Source organism: Mastigoproctus giganteus, chromosome 6, assembly GCF_048544385.1.
Source record: "Mastigoproctus giganteus isolate SK-2022 chromosome 6, ASM4854438v1, whole genome shotgun sequence".
NCBI lineage: Eukaryota > Metazoa > Arthropoda > Arachnida > Uropygi > Thelyphonidae > Mastigoproctus > Mastigoproctus giganteus.
In genome coordinates, this window is record NC_143580.1 from 14,533,558 (window position 1) to 14,550,729 (window position 17,172).

Genomic DNA, 17,172 nt, shown 5'->3' on the forward strand with positions numbered 1-17,172 from the left:
AATTCTCTGAGCAGTGCAGATGGGCTGCAAGAGTAGCTCATGGAGTATTGTCAATGATATACAGGAATTTTTCCAGCAGGGATAAGGAGGTGATTATTCCATTGTATAAGGCAATGGCCAGGCCACACCTAGAGTACTGTATACAGGTCTGGAGGCCTCATTTCAAGAAGGATGTAGAGCTGCTGGAATGAGTACAGAGAAGGGCAACAAGATTATTGAATGGAACAAAGGGGTTCTCTTACGAAGAAAGGCTTAAGTTTTGCAAATTACAGTGTCTGGAGACTAGGCACCAGCGAGGTGATCTGATAGAGGTGTATAAAGCCTTGAATGGTTTAAGCATGCTCAATGCTGATGGGATTCTTCCTCTAGCTCAGAAAAATCACCTGAGAGGGCATAAATTCAAATTGAGGAAAGACAGATGTAGGATAGACGTGTGGAAATTTGCCTTTAGCCAGCGGGTGGTTGGTTGGTGGAACAGACTTCCATCCCTTGTGGTGGAGGTTGATAGCCTAAATAAGTTTAAGGCTCAGCTGGACAGGTATTTTGAACGAACAGAGGGGTGAAGTGGAAGTGGGGGTTTTTTTTTTTTTTTTTGGCTGATGCTGTAAGCTTGCTTTCTTGCATCAAATGCCTCTACTAATGCTAATGCTTTCCTGCAGAAGCCACAACGTTTGCTCTTTTTCAATGACGTAGACTTCCAAACAACTTTGCTGCCTACTCTCTGGGTCGAAATGAAGCCATGTCCCATCCACTGTGGGGTTCTTCACCTTGTGAAGAACCCCACCATCTTCAGTAACCATCTGTTACAACTGCTCCCAACAAACCATGTGAACTTGCTGTTGCTTAGGTGCGAGTAGTCTTGGAACTGAGCATGGAGAAAATGTGTCATATGCAAATGGTCATGGAGAATATCATGACCCATGACCATTTGCATCATCACACTTTCTACTGATATTCTCAACACTTCTGCCAGTTGCCTTACTGTTATACAACAATCTTCTCTCATAATTACAGAAGCAGTGTTTATGGTTTCTGTAGTGACAGCAGTGGTTTAAAGCTCTAAGACTGCCAATTTTTGTGATTGAATCACATCCATCTTTAAACATTCTAAACCACCTGCAAGTTGTGCTATGTGAAAGCATAGATTCACCATAAGCCTCTTTTAACATTTCATACTATTCAGCTGATGTTTTCTTGAGACAGAAACAAAATTTGAGAGCAGCAGACTGTTCCTTGTGTGTCACATCCATTATTACATAGGTGAAAATGAACAGGCATGGTTTAGTCTTAAATTCCCAGCTCAGCTAGAAATAGCAAGCAGTACAGTTGCTCATGAAATATAATGATCATTCTTTATTGAACAGCCCGTATAATTAGGAGAATTAATCGGAAACATTTTAGGAAAAAAATACACATATGCAAAGTCACAAATGAAGCAGAGAAAGCATGGAAAAACTGCTACTGCTTATATATTAGTTCTCAATTGGTATACTATGAGGACATACAAGGGGATGCTGCCAAAATTTTGTAATAGGTTCACAGGCAATACATACTTTAAACATGCCACATCTTTTAAGTTTAGAAGATTGTACGGGGTGTCCAGAAAATTCCATTATATGTTGTAAAAATTAATTTGCTATAAATTTAGATGCTATTTATGTCTTTAATTGAAATGTTATATATGCAACCTCCTAATATTAGCTATTGTTTCTTCTAGGTATTACAGAGTCATGTAAGCACTGGCTGCCTGATCCACTTAGATTCTGGTAGAAAGGACACTGATATGCACACGGGCTTATGAAAGGCTACATAATGTTAAAACCATGAAAGATATCCAGACTGATTTCATTGTGAGATTCAACAGGGCACCACCACCATCAGAAAATCAAGTATTACACTAGGAAAAGTTGTTCGATACTAGTTCTATTAAGAACTAGTATCGAACTTAATTAAGATAAGGGAAGACCATATCATATTGTTTGTTATTTGGTTTTTAGGAGCATTAGCAACTAAGGCCATATTGCTCCGGGATATGCAGTGGTCATTCCCTGACCTTTCCGCATCCTCCGTATTTGGTGGTGACAGGCTCGAACCCCGGTCTAATCAAGAAGCGTGTGCTACGCACTGCTGCTCCTTCCCACCTGGCTGCGGAGGCACCCACCATATCATATGATCATTATGATATGGTCTTTCCTGTGGGGGAAAAAAAATCCAACTGTGCACTGCTTGTGGAAGGAATGATGTTTGAAATGATTGCATGAACATGGAATCTTCACATGCACAATGACAAATGAAATCACTAAAGATCTTTGCACAAAAACATATTTCTCTTCAATTGTTAATCAATTAAGCACCATGCAGAAGCTGTGAATTTTCTGGAAGATTTTCCAACAATTTTTGCATGTGTTAAAATGATATTCTATGTCTAATGTGCAATTTACCTTTACTCAAAAAAGAAAAATGCTTATTTCTGGAGTAGACAAGCCTACAATTCTTTTGGAGAAATATATTATAACCCACTACATGTTATTATATCACAGACAATATCTACCTTGCACTTGTTCGGTCCATATTTCTTTGAAGGTCTCATTAACTACCTTAGCATTATGAGAATAAAAGAAACAAACAGGGCTACTTCACCAATTGTGGGTTTAACAAGACTCAGTTACAGCTCGTTATCAACCAATGGGTTGATAATGAGTATATCAACCCACTGGCAGTTATATGATTTCCATAAGTGGAAAATATTTTTCTCCCAATCCGCTTTGTTAGCATTTTTGCACTGCCTTGAATCCTATTAGCAGAAATGTATCAGCATATGAGAATGTGGCCACAGCAATCGCAATAAAAGCATTCTACTTTCTTGTGATTTTTCTCTTTTTTTTTATACATATTTTTAAGTAATTATGTTTAACATATTTTGCTAACATGGTATACATTGACTTTAAGAATGTGACTTGTGGATGAGTGTTTAAGGTATATTTTGGTCTCCTTGTAGATAGAATATGACTACCATTCTGAACACCTACTGAGAGCAAGGAAATATCACTTGGCACATCACAGATCAGCGGGTTTTACAATGTCAATCCTATAGTGAGCCTAAGGAACAAGGAGATTTACAGGAGATCTCCAACAGAACAGGAGATTTCCAATAGAATTTGAATCCAAACCTCTCCAAATGAATGACAAAAGGCAAAACCACTACACTGTCATAGAAAACATTTAATCTTCTAATGACAAAAGGCAAAACCATTACACTGTCATAGAAAATGTTTAATCTTCAAAAATTTTTCTTTTGTTTGTTTGTTTGTTAATTTGGAAATTAAATCAAATACCCCTGTGTACCTTTGCCCACCAACATTTATGAGTAGTTATACAGTATTTTCTGTTTTATAATTCATAGGACAAAAAAATTGTCCTATGAATTATAAGACAATTTTTTGTTTGGTGTGACCGGTGTCTAACCTCATTGCACAGCTTTGGCTTCTCAGGCTAACCACAAGCAGCTGACAAAAATATAGACATTCACGATGCATCATGCAAATAATACCAAATTTAAATGCTTTTACTGGATTTAGCCAAACATTTACAAAAATACTGTACTCACCAATAAGAAGCGGACTGGTTTTTTTTTTTTTAATAAGCTTGCTTCTTTGCATCATTTTGCCAATACTAATATCATATTTAGGATGGACTTATGATCATAGGCATTTCTGTAATCACGTTGTTGCTTACTGGCTTTATTACGGTATCAGCATTTTGGGCCATACTGTACCAGTATGTTATGTTTTACACAAATGAGTGTTCATAGGCCAATTTTCAGTGTCAATGTCCAAATTAAAAAGTGGCCACATTTCCAATTCTTTATTGGATTCTGTCTTTGCACCAAATTATTTGAATTCTAAAAAGATTATATAGTACAAAGAGAACTCATTAAGATTTTAAATTCCAAGAGAATGCAATTTTAAATTAATATAATGCCAGATGTTAATGAGAATAACTAGACATATAAATTAATCTGGCTGAAGAACTTACATTTTTAAAATTTTAATTATTACATGCTTTAATTTTACAACAACTGTTAAATAATGATTTTTATGTGAAAATGTAAAATATTTTATGTGAAAATACTTCTGCATAAATAGCTCCAATATATTAGCCCGTATCAACACACACGTCTTCAAAAAAGTACTGATTAAAAAAAGTACTGTACTTCGAAAAAGTAATTTTTTTTTTTTTTTAAAAAGTAAGATGTGGCATATTTAGGGGTAATCTCTTTCACGTTTTGATGGATTTCATTATATTTGTACTATCTTGATCCATACAGGTATATATTATTAATGTTTAATTAACTGAGACTAGTTATGTTTATGTATTTACAACTTATGCAATGTTCAATTACTAAGCAATTGAACATTGCATAACAACAGCAATTGAACTGATCCTTGAGGTTGTTGCAGACATTTTCTCAGATATGCCAGACAAGCCCTGTTTGTTTGTTTGTTTGTTATTTGGTTTTTAGGAGCATTAGCAACTAAGGCCATACTGCTCCGGGATATGTGGTGGTCATTCCCTGGCCTTTCCGCATCCTCCGTATTTGGTGGTCATGGTCTTGAACCCCGGTCTAATCAAGAAGCGTGTGCTATGCACTGCTGCTCCTCCCCACTTGGCTACGGAGGTGCCAGACAAGCCCTACTTGCCACCTGGGAGTCTAAAATGGCGATGGAACTGATATTTAGGTGTCACTCAAGTCAAGTGGACCCAGTTTAGGCAAGGTCTGGATGATCTGCGACAGCCAAATCCTCTTGCACTTTTCACAACAGTAGGACTGTTAGTAATCCTAGGTATAAACCCAATGCGCAAGCACTCTGTGGGTGAACATCCAGGTATGAACCAATGTAAGCAGGGGTCAAGGTGTGGTGTGCCCACACCACATGGAGGAATGTCGCTCCTCTGTGTTACCAGGCAATACTGGTGGTAGATGACTCTCAACCAGAGCAATACCACCACCTTGCTTATTGGAGGCTTGAAGTGGTGGAACCTATGTTTAGTCTCCAGAGCCAAGTTCCGGTCAAACCTTCCCCAACTCTTCCATCATGCAGTATGATTGATGACTTTTGAGGTTATGAGGAACATCATGGTGAGATCCAGTCTTCCTTACATTTCAAGGGTACAGCTCTAAAACAGTATTCGCAGGCCGACCGCTAGTTAGCACACCGGACCCGAACCTATTGATAACTCTTTACGAGGCTTCTGGATCAGCTAGTGTATAATCTTGCTACCTCTACTCTGCCAGATAGTGACTGGAGGGTATCTGAGTAGTGTGTATGCGGGGGGGGGGGGGTGACAAATTTTTGAGGCCACATTATGTCAAGGATCTGGGTATATTCTTACCACGTGTACGCCATATCCGAAAATTTCATTACTTCATATAGCATGTTCCCCCCCCCACACACTTTTTCTTACTATTGCCTACACCATGAATTGTCAAACTAATAGAGTAAGCTTATCTTCTAAAAGATCTAAACCTCCCAAACACTTCCTAGTCCATTTCACAAATATATGTGGTCTCAGTTCTAATCTCAACGATGTCCTTTTCCACTTGCAGTTTGCTAAACTCCATGTACTTTTTCTGACAGAATCTCAGCTATCGGTTGATTCAACCACTGCTCATCTGAGTTGCCCAAATTATTCGCTGGATGATTCCTTTGGTCTCAAAGGTGGTACTTATGCACATGTCCATTCCGATATTCTCTGTCAGAGACTTGGTAATTTGGAATTTTCTCTTTTCGACCTTCTCTGGTTTAAAATCTATCTACCTCATTGTGTCAAATACATCTGTTGTCTCTACCATTCTCCCAACTCCACTAATCACTTCGAGCTCTTTGACTTCCTCTCTTTGCAACTTGATTTCTCAGTCCAACTTTCCTAACGGTGAGGTAATTTTTCTTGGTGATTTTAATGTTCACAACTCCAGCTGGCTTCCATTCTTCATTAAATGATGAAGGATAAAGCTGGTCAAGATGCTGAGGCTTTTACAATTGCTAATGACCTTGCACAGATTGTTCATTTACCAACAAGAATACCAGACAATTCTAACCATACAGCCAACATGTTCGATCTTTTTCTCACAAACAACCCTTCTAAGTACATGGTTGAAGTGAGTGGTTGTTTAGGCACCTCAGATCACAACTTGGTGATTGTCTCTTCTCCAATGGAGCCTTTATCTCATGGCTATTCCCAACCTCGTATTGTTTGGCATTACAAGAATGCAAAATGGGGATGACCTGTGAGATTTCTTTTCCTTGGTCAGATTACTGTTTCAAAACTCCAGATGTTAATGTTTGCTCAGATCATGCCAGTGAAATTATTCTTTAGGAATGGAATCCTTTATTCCACACTCCACTTTAAAATCTCGTTCTTTATCTAAACCTTGGTTTTCCAATAAATGTGCTAAGGCTGTTCAAGAGAAGAACCTTGCATATCGTAATTGGCTTGTTTCCAATTCTTCAGTTTCATTTCTGCCTACACCAAAGCTTGCAACAATTGTAAAGCAGTTATTAATCAGTCCAAACTAGATTTTGAACAGGCTAAGAGTAGAAAACTTGCTTCTTGCCCTAATAGTAGGCAAGAATTCTGGTCTCTTGCCAAAGCTATTGGCTGCAACTTTTGCCCATCTCTGCTTCCACCTCTGTCAAAACCAAATGGTTCTGTTGTCACTTCGGCCAAGGATAAAGCTGACCTTCTAGCATCCCATATTTCTTCCAATTCATGAATTAACGATCTTGGAAAAACACCTCCCACCATTCCCAACACGCTCCATTCAATGCCTCCTGTGGTCTTCTGTCAAAAGGATTTTGATGAATCTTGATGCTAAGAAAGCCCCAGTTCCCGATGGTATTTCTCCACTTGTTCTCAAAACCTGTGCTCCTGAACTTACTCCTGTTCTTTGCCATCTTTTTCCGCTTTCTTATTCCAAAGGTGTTTTTCCTTCTGCTTGGAAATTTGCTCAAATCCAGCAGTTCCTAAAAAGGGTGACAAATCCCTCCCATCCAATTATCGTCCCATTGCAATTGCTTCTACTCTTTCTAAAGTAATGGAGAAATCAATTAACTGCCAACTCTTAAACTACTTACAATCCTTCCATCTGATCAGCGATTGCCAGTATAGATTCCATCAGTGTCGATCCACTGGTGATATTCTGGCTTATGTTACCCATTTATGGAGAAATTGAATGGAAAATTTCGGTGAAACACACCGAAAAGCAGTTGCTCTTGACATCTCAAAGGCTTTCGATTGTGTCTGGCATAAAGGTCTTCTAAACAAGCTTCCGCCTTATGGTTTGCCAATTGTTTTTTGTAATTGGTTATCCAGTTTTCTCACTGAGGGTAATGGTACATGACTCTCTCTCTTCTAACTTCTCCACTAATGCTGGTGTGTCCCAAGGTTCAGTTCTTTCCCCCACTCTTTTCCTCTTGTTTATTAATGATCTTCTTCCATTGATTCTCTCTTTCAAAACAGTCCGAACACGTGCCGCCACCCACCAACATCCATTTACTGTCCAACTTCAAACTCACAGAACCAACTTTTCATCTTCCTCGTTTATTCATTCAACTGCCGTTTTCTGGAACTACCTTCCTTCATATGTATTTCCTGAAAATTACAGTCTGCAGAAGTTCAAGTCTAATGTCAGCAAATATCTTCTTTCGTCTTCTCAACCTCCAACCCAAGCATGGTACTAAGTTCTATAAGTTCTAATAGCTGTCATGTTTGGGAATTTCATAAAAAAAGAAAAAAGCAGTGGTACTGGTTGGTACATATGCTAAATTTATTCTCATATATATTATTCAGATATTGGTGTGTGTGTGTGTGTGTGTTGTTTGTAGAAGTAAAATTAATTATAACAGCCATAATGAAGGAAAGTAATAGTTAAAAGTTAATTATGTGATAGATATATTAAATGATGACAATGTACTGTATTCTATTAATAATTTGCATTTATGTGTATATATAATTCATTTGAACCTTTTTATTATACATTTTTTTATACATTTGTATATATTTTATCATTTGAACCTTTTTATTATACATTTGGCTGAAACTTTTGAATTGGATATTAAAATTAGACTGTGTTACCAATTAGATATGATTTCCAAATTCTCCATTATCAGTTTAGTCAAAGAGAGAGAGAGAGAGAGAGAGAGAGAGAGAGAGAGAGAGAGAGAGAGAGAGAGAGAGAGAGAGAGAGAGAGAAACAACAGTTGTAAGTGGTGTGTTTGCTCTTTCAATAAGTTATGCTAGCTGTGTGTATGCAGTTGTGCTGTGACTTCCTGTGCTACAACTATTGTATTAATATTATTTTATTTTCTTTAGATAACAGCTTACCCACTGAGGAGGAAACTGTATACTCTGGTGCCTTTAAATTGAAACACCCTGTGTTTGTTGTTGTTGTTATTTGGTTTTTAGGAGCATTAGCAACAAAGGCCATATTGCTCCGGGATATGCGGTGGTCATTCCCTGACCTTTCCGCATCCTCCGTATTTGGTAGTGACAATGTTGAACCCCGGTCTAATCAACTAATCAAGAAGCGTGTGCTGTGCACTGCTGCTCCTTCCCACCTGGCTACGGAGGCGCCAAAACACCCTGTGTGTGTGTGTGTGTGTGTGTGTGTGTGTGTGTGTGTGTGTGTGTGTGTGTGTGTGTGTGTGTGTGTGTGTGTGTGTGTGTGTGTGTTCACATGCTTTCTCTCTCCCTCTATATACGTGTTATCTCTCTCTCTTTATATATATTTGCCTCTCTCTCTCTCTCCCTCTATATATATATATATTTTGTATTGACATTTCTAAGTGTGGGTAGTTTCTGCAATATTTGAGAACAATTACAATAAGAATAATAGCTTACAAACTGCTTGAAAAAAAAAAAAAAAAAATATATATATATATATATATTGTCCTCCATTTTTTATAGCTCTCTTTCATGTTAGTTGCTGTATTATTTAACAGATTTCTCCCTACTTGTTACTGTTTGGTTTGCAGGTATTGGTCTAACCTCATGTATTTTCTTTCGCCATTTTCAGGTATAATTGTTAATCTTCCAGCTTATCGTTTTTACTAATTTTTACTTGTATCTTCCTTTTTTTTAAAAAACTGCGTAGGAACTACCTTGTCCGTGTAAGAGATATCTTTCCGTTATGTTTATATTTTAAAATTTTCCCTTACATAGCTATTGGCAAGTATGAAAACGCAGTCGTTTGATGCATGGTTAGGTGTAGTTCCGTGATGAAATACCTAATTATGTATCAATATTTACTTTGCCGTCATCAGATTTCATTTTTTTATTAATGGCATATTTGCCTTTCTTTCCCGTTTCGAGGTATTTTTATAAAATTTTTTTCCACCTTTATCTGATGTAGGCTGCTGTTATTTTTTATTTTTATTTTTAAAAGTTACCACATTTTTATTTTAAAGCTTACCACATTTTCGGCTATCTCCCTTTTTTGGCCTGTGGCTTTCCGGACATTTTGCACTACCATCATCTTTATTTTTATTTGTCATATTTTTTAATATGTACACACACACACACACACACACACATATATATATATAATAAGAGCAATTTATAAATATTTTATAGTATGAATCAGAGCTGTAATAACTCAATATGTTCTACGTTGATGATAATATTAGTAAATAAATAAGAGGAGTTAACCTCAATATAGTACGTGGAACACTTCTGTATGATACCCTCCAGAAATTAATTTCTGGAGGGTATCATACGGAAGTGTTCCATGTACTATATTGAGGTTAACTCCTCTTATTTATTTACTAATAAATATTTTATATAATGTAATATAATCCAGATCGGATTAATGCCATCTATATTAGATTGTACATTACATCCGTTGTAATATATTTTATTATAGCCTTAGTCGGATATTATATTAGTTATATTAGCAGAGGGCGAAAATGTAAAAAACCGAATCTATTCTTGTATAAATATACGAACATATGTAATTTAACATGCTGACCACGATATACCTGTAGATTAAATCACCCAAGACACTCTATAATAGCCAATAATGGCTTCCGTGGCCAAACCTAGTAAAGAATACTAATTAGCAATACATTAGTATTGCCACATTAGGTTTGACCACGGAAGCCATTATTGGCTATTAGTATAAAGAATACTAATTAGCAATACATTAGTATTGCCACATTAGGTTTGGCCACGGAAGCCATTATTGGCTATTATAGAGTTTCTTGGATGATTTGATCTGCAGGTATATCGTGGTCAGCATGTTAAATTACATATGTTCGTATATTTATACAAGAATAGATTTGGTTTTTTACATTTTCGGCCTCTACCAATATAACTAACATAATATCCGACTAAATAGCATGTACCTATTTTACTAAGGCTATAATAAAAAAAAAAAAATATATATATATAGTAACCCCTGGGGCTCACATCTGGTGAATATGGGCTTGGCACACCCAGGGTCCCGAGCTGGATATCATCATTCTTCTCTTTCTTGGTGATTCTCTTCTATTTCTCTCTCTCTCTCTCTCTCTCTCTCTCTCTCTCTCTCTCTCTCTCTCTCTCAGGGTAACTCGGGATTTTTTTTTTTTTTGGCTGGTGCAGCATAAGGCTTCCTTGCACCATGTAGCTAATAATAATAATAATAATACATATATTTCTCTCTCTCATTTTTATTATGATGTAAACAAAACTCTCTCTCTCTCTCTCTCTCTCTCTCTCTCTCTCTCTATATATATATATATATATATATATATATATATATAGCTCTTTCTTGAATTGGAGGGGTGAAATGGGAGTGTTTTTTTTTTTTTGGCTGATGCTGCATAAGCTTGCTTTCTTGCATTGTATGCCTCTACTATCACTGTATGCTAATGCTATATATATTTCTTTCTCTCTCTTTCATTTTTATTATGATGTAAACAAAACTGTATGGATGAATGAATGTGAGTTTTAGATAAAAACGGGATATGGAATTTAGATCTATGAAGTGCAAAGCAGCTTGATCAGAATTTAAATATAATATATGTAAATTTAAGAATAAATTGGAAAAAGATGCAGTGTTAAGTACATAGTTTGCTAAGCCTATAAAGTAATAGAAAATTATGTTTGAAAAAGGATATATATAATATAGGTGTAGATACACCATAGACAGCTCTTAAAAGAAAAAACCACAACAGTAGTGTAAAGGGCATCTATTTCATCTGTATCTAATATTGTGATCGTCCTTCATGAGTTATCGTGTGTAATTACTTTGAATAAGTAATGCTTCACTAATAGAGAAGACTATTGTTACTTATTCCCGGTGGGCACCACCACCCAGATGGCACTGTTTCAAAGCTTGTTGGCCTTTCATCGGTGGGTGGGCAGGTACCCTGGTATTGCGAACATGTCAACCCAGTTGTGAAGTTAATCCCACAATACGAGAGATGCCAAAAGGTGCATGTGATAATACTAAAATAAAACTAAATGCAGCTAGGCATAACATTTTTAAGAGCTTAAAATTATCTATATAATATTGATGTAGATACACCATTCATAGCTCTTAAAGAAAAACAATAATAGTGAAAAGGGCATCATTTCATCTGTATCTCATATTACCAAAAGAAATAATTCCCTTTACACTACTATCGTAGTTTTTTCTTTAAGAGCTGTCTATGGTGTATCTACACCGATATTATATAGATAATTTTAAGCTCTTAAAATATTATGCATAGTTACATTTAGTTTTATTTTAATATAAAAAGAAAGAATAAGAAATTATTTCTATTGCAAAATGAAAGGTGAGTAACAGGTAATAATCAAATTGCATAAATCAATTAAATGGTTGAACATGCATTAATATACCATGAGGATTAGAATTTGCATATGAATGCCAAATACGACAGAGAGAAAGATTTAATCAATTCTAAAGAATGGTAATACATCAAAAAACAATAATGTATATTAATACAACAGAATTTAAAAGACAGATTATAACGGCCAACATATTTAGGGGAGTACAGTCAAATCAACCTATATGGGATGCACTTAATGTTTCGAACCTCCACATCCAAAGTCAGTTACCAAATGTGTAAGCAAAGAATTTAACATATTATCAACACAGATAAGGAGAGTATCCCCTGATAACATATTTTGAGTTATTAGATAATAATTTCAAACATATCTTGAATATATAACAAGATATGTTTGAAATGCATAATAACATTTCAATATTATTGCAATGCTAAATAAGATCTATCAATGTATGTATATGTAGTGATGGATGTATGGGAAAGGGAAAAAGAACTAATTTGTTTTTGGCAAACAGGCCAATGCCTCTTCATGGCTGCTTTTAAAACTTTTTCACCAGAGTCATATTTGTTACCTTGGAGATGTCACTGAAACCATGCAATGGTTGCAGTGACATTATGTGTTGAAGCAGCACTGCTATATCATGAAGCCTTACTTTGATTTCCCCCCCCCCCCAACAGCTTGTCCAATGTCTCAATGTATTGGATTGAATTTATCGTGGTTCCTTTTCCCAAAAAAATTGTGCGGATAATAATTGTGTTTGAACCACATTTCAAAGATACTTCGTTTACATGTAACAGTGTAACTTGTAAACAAGCAACCATAAGGAAACGCTACTGTGCAACTACAAACTAGAAACTATTGGACACATTGGTGAACCTAGTTGCTACTTGTACCACTTAGTGACTGAGGCCTGATCTCCTATAATTTATTATTTATTTTTGACTAGCTATTTTAAATAATATTTCGTATAAATTATTATTTCATCAATTCAGTATTTTAAAATGCAGGACTTGAGCAAAACATCTCCTATACTGACAACAAATGTTTGTAAAAAAAAAAAAAAAAAACCCTATATACTGTATATATAAAATATTCAAAGCAAATTTAAACTTAACGGAACTGATTAATGTCATTGAATAAACATAAACGATTAAACATTATATCAGACTGGAAAACAGGCTAGTTAATGCAGAAGAAATGGTTTGTGTGCCCTAAGCTACACATACCATAACAAAAGAGGAGCTTAAGAAAAAAAAATTAAAAAATAAAATACATATATAAGCCATGTGGTATCTGAAATGTAGGCACCTCTAAGTTGCTGGTGAATACAGCTTAAATATCTCTTTCCTAGGGAGAAGTAAAATACTGTTTAATCATGTGTTGAAACCACCCAGACCGCTGTTTCAACCTACTGGCATCTCCTCAGCAGGTGGGTTGGCACCTATCAGTGCGAACCTGAGAACACAATAGCAATATGGATCATAACATGCTACAATCTGCATATCATTCAGCTTCGCTAAAAACTATCCGTATCTATCTGTTATATAGCTTTACTAACATATTTCGCATCTCCTTCCCACACTGTAAACCTCTTTCTCAAGGGTATGAAAAAGCCCTTTTTGACGATTAATTATATTTAATTATCGAGGTTAAAGTTCTTAAGTTTTAACTTGAGAGCTATTTCACTGAGAGTACGTTGTAAATGCTCGAACAGTAGTAGTTTATAATATGAGATTTCTAATATAAATAAATTAATCGCACGGAGAGGGGGTTGACGAAACATTTATTTGTATGTATTTCGAAATGTATCTGATTTCAACAGTTTTGGTGTCAATGTTGTTTTGATTGTATCAAGAAATGTAACATCAGCTGTAAGGATTACTTATATTTCTTCGTTGCACACAACAGTATAACTTGCAACTATCACGTTTCATTCAAACCTACTTTCTTTGCATCTAAAATAAAAACCAATTCACACATTTACAAAATTTCTTTCTTGTAGTCAAAACTCACCTACGATTAACTTTGTGATCAGCTCATTAAGTCAAATGTCATAAGTCCGACATTTGACATTTAACTTGACATTTCATGCTTTTAATATTCACAAAGTAACATAAACAAAACTTGTATCAACTGCCTTAAAAAAAAAAAAAAATTAGCAAAACTATGCCAATTATTTTTGAATAGTTTTCATTTATTTTGTTTTCGCAACTTTTCCAATTCAACACGATTTGTTTATATAATTAATTATTTGGCTAGAAGGAAACTTGCCCATAAAATTCTCACATATCTAGTCTACAATTAAATCCCACGTTTTATTTTTTTGTAGTACAAACATTAATTAACTATTATTGTACTATATAATTCAGAGATAAATCCTCACCTGTTTATCGAAGAAAATTGAGTATAACAGCTAAACACGAAATGCTAGTCACCGATAGCACCAACGAACTAGTGAAGTAATAGAATAAAATCACATATGCTCCGGGTTGTGTCAGGACCGGATATACCGCTGGGATTGATATTATGCCAACAAGCACGGAAGAATCCAAGAGTAGAGTTACTGACGGTGGATGTTTTCATGTGAAACCCCGCAACAGTCCGCGGACACGCCTAAGTGAACATCATTTCCAAACTTCGTACTCGAAAACTTTTAACAAAACACGGAGGTACACACTACACACCTCCTAGCTCGGGCTAGGCTTCAGACAACACCCACGTCTTAATTTCTTTTTCTTTTTTCTTTTTTTTTTTTTAAGAAATAATTTTTCTAAATCCTAACGTCGGCTTGTAAGTTAAGTGAGACCGCAATTTCCGCAAATGACACTCACGTGCGGCTATGACGAGAACACGCAGAGGCGTACGAAGTAAGAGAAACTGAGCCCAAAAAAGGAAATGAGTTCCGGAACCCGAGACTACTCGTTCTCGGTTGGCGTCAAGGTGTGTGATTGGCCAATACACTTGACATGTATGCATAACACATGCGCAATAAAAAAAAATTACTCAGGTAATTACGCTGCACCTCACGGCGCATTCTATTATTAAAATCAATTAACTTCCGAACTTGGCACAGTTCTTAGTGAAAATCATCTTCTGCTTCGGCCTAAAATGATGCCATTTAAAGTTCAATTTTCAGCCCGGTTTGATATACAAGCCACAATTTCGCACATCTGTATTTTGTTACACCCACGAAAAACTGGCTTTAATAAATACTATAAAATTTAGAGAACTGGGAAAAACATTGTGTGGGCGTTGCTTACCCAATTGTGGAAACACCTGTTAGGTGTTTTAAGTAGTTTATAAAATTTATGGGATTATTTCTGCTTACACAACGAGCTCAAAATGCTTGAAAAATCACCGCCCACGGTCAAACAAGCTTCCAAGCAAGGTAGTATTTAATCTGCCGAGATTTTGCGCAAAAATCCATCTTATTGAATTGGCTATTTGTAGTAAATTCTAACAGTCCATTAGGAAACATCCTGGCGAGTTGGTACTCCTAACCCCGTTTATCCTATCATTATCTGGTGACAGTAAAACTGCACAGCACCGCTATGGGGGCAATACTAGTGCTTAGTCCATCCCTCACGTATCTAAGACTTTTCCACATCTCCAAAAAGCGAAGGGCTGTTTTATGCTTAGAATATTGTATAATGACATTTTATTGTCTCAGAAATCAATACTCGTTTAAATGGTGGCAGTAGCATTAGATAATGACGTAGGAAAGGAAACCACGATTATTATAAATTTCTTTTAACGTAGATTTCTCTTATTTTCTTGGGTATGTACGCTGCTCCCTCTGTTGATAAAAATAACCATTAAACATAAGTTAAATATTAAAATATTGCATATTCAATTTGAAAACTAAAACTTTCTTTCTTTTCCATTTTCTTCCTGACGACCTGAACACCGTGGTTAACCACAAGTCCCTCCTACCCATTGGAAAAAACGATAATTTCTAACTTGATTTGGACGCACATCTTTCTCCTCTACCACATACTCTTTTGCTGGATATACATACACTCACTGACCAAAAAATTAGAAATCTTTATTCAATATCGATTCAATAGCTGGCAGCAGAGCCGGAGTCCTACAGGCCAATTTCCCTGATGCCAGTGTTTGCCAAGATTCTACATAAACTTCTTGCCAAATGCTTCATCTAGACATATCAAGGGCAAACACTAGGAACCCGCTTCCCATAAGTACGGCTTTGCTGTAGATGCCATGAGGGTCATACTGCACATTGCAGAAAATACGCCACAGAAATATCTTGGTCTCTTCAAAGACTTCAAAGGGGTCTTTGACAACTCTTTGGTAGCAAAGTGTCCTGGAGAGACTCAAGGAAGCCGGCTTCCCAAAACCTATTTATAGCCTTATCGCCAGCTATTTTTCAGACAGAACTCTAGTTGTCAGAACCGCACATCAGAGTATCAACAGACAGGTGACCAGAGGGTTGTCCACAGGGGTTTTTTCTATGGCTCCTGTGCTGGAACGATGCTTTTGACACCTGGCTTAACAAACATTACGATAACTGTACATTCGTCCCGTATGCCGATGTTTAACCGTAATGGTGGCTGGGAACTCTCGGGCCCAGCTTGAATATAGAATCAACTTCATTTTAACTGAAATCCCAAACTCCAGGTTTCCCCACAGAAAACAGTACAAATGCACCTGAGAGGGAGACTGGATCCACACAGACTACCAACTCTGAAGTATAACGATCAGTCCATCAAATAAGTGTTAGAGTTCAAGTGTATCGGAGTGATCTTCGACCAAATATTGTCCTTTATTCCACATGGGCATTACATAAAAGAAAAAAACCAAACTTTCCAGCAAGATTAGTAGCAGTTACAATAAAACAATGGGGGACTCAAACCCGGCACTGTGAAACTTTAACTACAAGACAATCTTCCTGACCATCGTCACCTATGGAGTGGGAGCTTGAGGGTGTAAGGCTATCATAGAGGCTGGCTCTACTCAAGCAGCTACAACAAGCACAAAGAGCAATGCTTCTATTCATGACCAAGGCCTGCAGGTAACTGTCAAATGTCCTGAAGATCATCACAGGGAAAATGATACCAACCCAGTGTATTCCATCACCTGAAGTACCTTCATCAAAAGGAAATCAGAGACAACACTCTTGGAACTGAAGTGAACCCAGCTATACCGCCCAAACAAGATGACAGGCCATTTGGCAACCATTCGAATACGAACAGATCACGCACCTCTTCCTACCAGAAGTTAAACACATTGCAAAAAACCAATGGTCCTGGTTTTCATGTGGCTTTTCTGATAGGTCATGGAAGCTTTAACGCAAAGTTCTTTAACATGCGCTTGGCAAAC

General features: G+C 36.5%; 1 protein-coding gene across 2 annotated transcripts in view; it reads right to left on the minus strand.

Moving 5' to 3' along the window:
• Positions 1 to 14,702, minus strand: part of LOC150083962 (unc-112-related protein-like) — a 114,202-nt gene extending 99,500 nt beyond the window's left edge. For both annotated transcript variants that reach the window (XM_090375839.1, XM_090375840.1), the window contains exon 1: positions 14,216 to 14,702. The gene's annotated coding sequence lies outside the window, so the exon portion shown is untranslated. The remainder of the gene's footprint in view (positions 1 to 14,215) is intronic.
• Between the last annotated feature and the right edge of the window lie 2,470 nt (positions 14,703 to 17,172).